Source organism: Magnolia sinica, chromosome 1 (genome assembly GCF_029962835.1).
Source record: "Magnolia sinica isolate HGM2019 chromosome 1, MsV1, whole genome shotgun sequence".
NCBI classification, from domain to species: Eukaryota; Viridiplantae; Streptophyta; class Magnoliopsida; order Magnoliales; family Magnoliaceae; genus Magnolia; species Magnolia sinica.
In genome coordinates, this window is record NC_080573.1 from 100,270,563 (window position 1) to 100,274,844 (window position 4,282).

The window sequence follows — 4,282 nt, forward strand, 5'->3', positions numbered from 1 at the left end:
AGAGGGTATTGACTTTAGGGGTTGCTTGGGGATGGGGTGATGTGTACTTGACATGAGGTGTGATTGATGGGATTGATGAGACATGATTTGAAATCTTTCTTGGGTTTGCAAATACGCGGTGTTTTCTCAAACTGAACGCAAGCCCACATCTCGTGGCCTGGGTATCGCCTCGACGTGCGAGATGCGGCATCGGAACCGCGGCGACGGCGCGGTCGCTAGGGTATAAGTCTCAGGTTGAGCAAACTCCGGTTTGCAGAGCTCGGCTTAGGATCGCCCGCAAACGTCGGATAAGGGTCGAAGGTTGCCGGAATTTGATCGGGAGGATCACGGGAACTTACGGAATGGTACGGAGTAGGATACAGACCTTACATAAAGTATTGCTCCTACCCCGCTTCCTTTTGAATTTGTGACTCCGTCGAAGAAGAGTGTCTACTCTCCTGCCTTCCTTTCTTCTTCTTCCTCGATAAGGAGGATATCCTCGTTGGAAAAGAAGGTCTTCAATGGCTGATAATCAAGCAGAGAGTGTGCTGCTAGGTGGTCGGCCAGTACTTGCCCATTGATTACTTTCTGAGTGACATAGGTGATGTCAAACTCGGAAAGCAGCAGTTGTCATTTCGCGATCCTTCCTGTTAATGCAGTTTTTCGAACAGATATTTCAACGAGTCCATGCGAGCGAGCAGAAGGATTGGATAGGCGATCATGTATTGTCGAAGCCGTTATGTCGTCCAGACCAGGGCGAGGCATGTTTTCTCTAAGCTAGAATATTTGGATTCATAGCTTGTGAACCTTCAGCTTAAATAGTAGATCACTTGCTCCTTTCTTCCTGTGGCGTCGTGTTAGCCGAGGACGCATCCAATTACTTCTGCTGCAACAGAAATGTATAGCAGCAATGGCCTACTTGGTGTAGGAGGCATGAGCACTGGAGGGTTTTGCAGGTACTTCTTGATCTTGTCAAAGGCCGCTTGACAGTCGTTGTTTCATTCCTTTGGCGAGTTCTTCCTTAGGAGCATGAATATAGGCTCACAGATGGGTGTGAGTTGTGCGATGAAATAGCTGATGTATTGGATTTACTCGAGGAAACCTCGAATTTCCTTTTTAGTTCTTGGAGACGGCATCTCGATGATTGCTTTTGTTTTAATCCCGTCCACTCGGATGCCATCTTCGCTGACGATGAAGCCCAACAGTTTTCCCCCGGTTGCTCCGAAGACACATTTTTACGGGTTGAGGCGGAGCTTGAACTTTTCCAGCCTATCGAAGAGCTTTTTGAGATCTTCAAAATGTCCTTTGATCGTATGAGATTTGACGATCATGTCGTCTACATAGACTTCCATTTTCTTATTTATCATGTCGTGGAACAAAGCAGTCATCGCTCACTGATATGTAGCTCTCGCGTTCTTCAGTCCAAAGGGCATAACCCGATAGTAGAAAGTTCTCAATGGTGTGATGAAGGATGTCTTCTCACGGTCTTCCACGACCATCTTGATTTGATTGTAGTCAGAGAAACCATCCATGAAAGGGAAGATCTTGTGTCCAGCAGTATTATCTACCAGTGTGTCGATGTGAGGCAGAGGGAAATCGTCTTTAGGACTTGCTTTGTTGAGGTCCCTAAAGTCGATGCACATCCTGACTTTGTTGTCCTTCTTTGGAACTGGTACGATATTTGCGAGCCATTCCGGGTAGTTGGAGACTACCAAGAATCCCGCGTTGTATTGCTTGATGACTTCATCATGACCTTCAAGGCCCATTCTGGCTTCATTCTTCAGAGCTTTTACTTGACGGACTTCATTGGCAAGTGGTGCACCACCAGTTCTTCATCGAACCCTGACATGTCTTCATAAGAGAAAGCAAAGTTGGATAACCTCGGCTTCAAGAATTCCATCATCTTCTGCTTGTATTCCGGAGGCAAGGATCTACCGATGCGCACTTCTCTAAGGAGTTCTAATGACCCCAGGTTTACAACTTCGAAATCATCTGTCACAATATTGGCCTTTGTTTCGAACATTTTGAGGGAATCCTCTAGTTCGAGAGTCGGATCATCATTTCCCTTATCTTGGATTTCATTCAAACCCATGAGTTCAAAGTTTAGCTCTAGATTGAAATCGTACGAGTTGACCTTGAACTCTGGTGCTGTGAGTGGTGCACTCGGCACATTGATGTTTGTGAAGTTTTCTTTTGTTTTTTTATTTTTGAAGAGTTTCTGGTTTTTTGTGATTTTGAGAAATATCTGATTTTTTTTGTGATTTCGGGAATATCTGTTGTTTTTTTGTTTTGAAGGTTTTTTAATTTTTTTGGTTCCAAGGGACCCCAAACAGGACGTTGTTACAAACCATGATTGATCCTGTCCTGGTTCAGGATGTCAACTGTTATTTACATTGGCATTTTTTTAATAGACCGGTACCCTTGGATGGCTTACCGGCCGATTCGATCGTTAGGGGGATAGCTGACCAATTCGGTCTTCTTCCCCTTCCGATTTTGCTGGCTTGATCTGGTTGTGCTTGTGGGTCATCTGTCCCAATGACCATGATGTCTACTGGACCAGGTTCAGAATCTGTGTCTAACCCGATTTCTTCGTTGAGGAGCTAGAGCTCTTCTGGCTTCTCAGATCTACATTGTTGTGGGATCTTGATGTTCTTCCAGTCAAGGGAAGGCCACTTCCCTTTTTCTATCCAATGGAGGGGTTGCTTTTGCCCCTTGTGAGTTTGAGCAGTTGGTGGGGGTGTCTCCCCCTAGCTGTTGATGGGCATGAGTGACTCCACGTTTTTGTCTGTCTGCCCTATAGTGGGCACCTCTTACCCTGGATCTTTTGTGAGTTGTCCTGCTTATGTGCCCCTGGCATTGGATGTGCTTCTGAGGCTTTGACGATCTTGTCCCATCGTATTGGCGGCCAGATGGACTCCTGGCTGCAGTGTTCTGATAGTTTGAGCCTTTGGAAATGATCCTCGAGGGAGACCACCACGTTTCCATAAACCATCCCGGATTTGACAAATTGGATGGGCGTGCACTTGAATGGTTGTCTCTTTTTAGGCCTTGCGGCCTGATTATCATGCAGCGGTTGATATCACAATCCCTATCTTTGCTCGTTTGCACGAGCTTGCCTCACTACCGTTCTTTTTCCATGGAACTCGATACGGTAGTTTAGGATTTGTCGTTCAGTAGTTGGGATGACATATTCCACAGTGAGCAGGTAGGGGTTGATGATGGAATTCACAATTTCAAACTCGAAACTGTGATATGGTATGTCACCCTCCTCATGCTGAACATCAATCACTAGGATGTCGGGTTCCGGGATATTGACCACTGCTGGCAGGATGATTTCTAGCTCGGCTAGTACAGAGATAATTCGATTTCCTAAAAGGAATTTAACCCTTTGATGGAGAGTGGATGGGATTGCTCCAACAACATGGAGCCAAGGTCGCCCCAACAAAAAGTTAAATAAGGCAGAGATATCAAGGACTTGGAATGTGACCAAGGATACATCGGGTCCGATCTGTATCTCTATGTGTATTTCTGCCGCTACTTGCCTTCGGGAGTTATTGAAGGCTTTGACACTCATAGTACTGGGTCTAAAGGAAGACGGTTCAATCCCTAAGCGCTCGACAGTCCTCATGGGGTAAACATTTAAGGTCGACCCATTATTGATGAGGATGAGGGGGACCTTGAGGTCCCCGTAACAGATGGTTATGTTGAGCGAGCGCCCATGTTTGCGGCCTTCTGGTGGCAGCTCGTCATCAAAGAATGTGATTGCTTTTGGTGCAAGGAGTTGTCCTGTCATGTTTTCCACCAGTTCGGGTGGTACGTCAGGAGAGATGTGTGCATCATTCAAAATCTTCGCAAAGATTTTTTGATGCGACCTTGATGTGCACAAGAGTTCCCAAATGGAGATTTGTACAGGAATGGTCTTGAGCTGAGCTGCTACATCGTAGGCAGCTTCAGCCTTGTTGGTCGTCCCCGACAAAGCTCCCCGGGTTTCTTTCTGGTTCTGGTTGTCTTTCCTGAAGTACCGACTATTTATGTTCATGTTGCCTACATCTGCACATTCCGAGTAGTGTCATGGGACTGCCTTTGTGTTGTAGGAGGGAACTGCTCTTCCTTCTAGATATACCAATTCCTGAGATAGAAAAGATGTTGCCGATCTCGGTACAGTTTGCGGCGTACACAGGGGTTTTCCTTGGAGTACGACTGAGTCCCTGCGGGATTCCGGTCATTCTATGGTGGGACTCTCCTCCCTTCTTTGAGGTGCATTTTGTGAGGGAGGGATCCTTTGGGCATATGCTAGTTGATG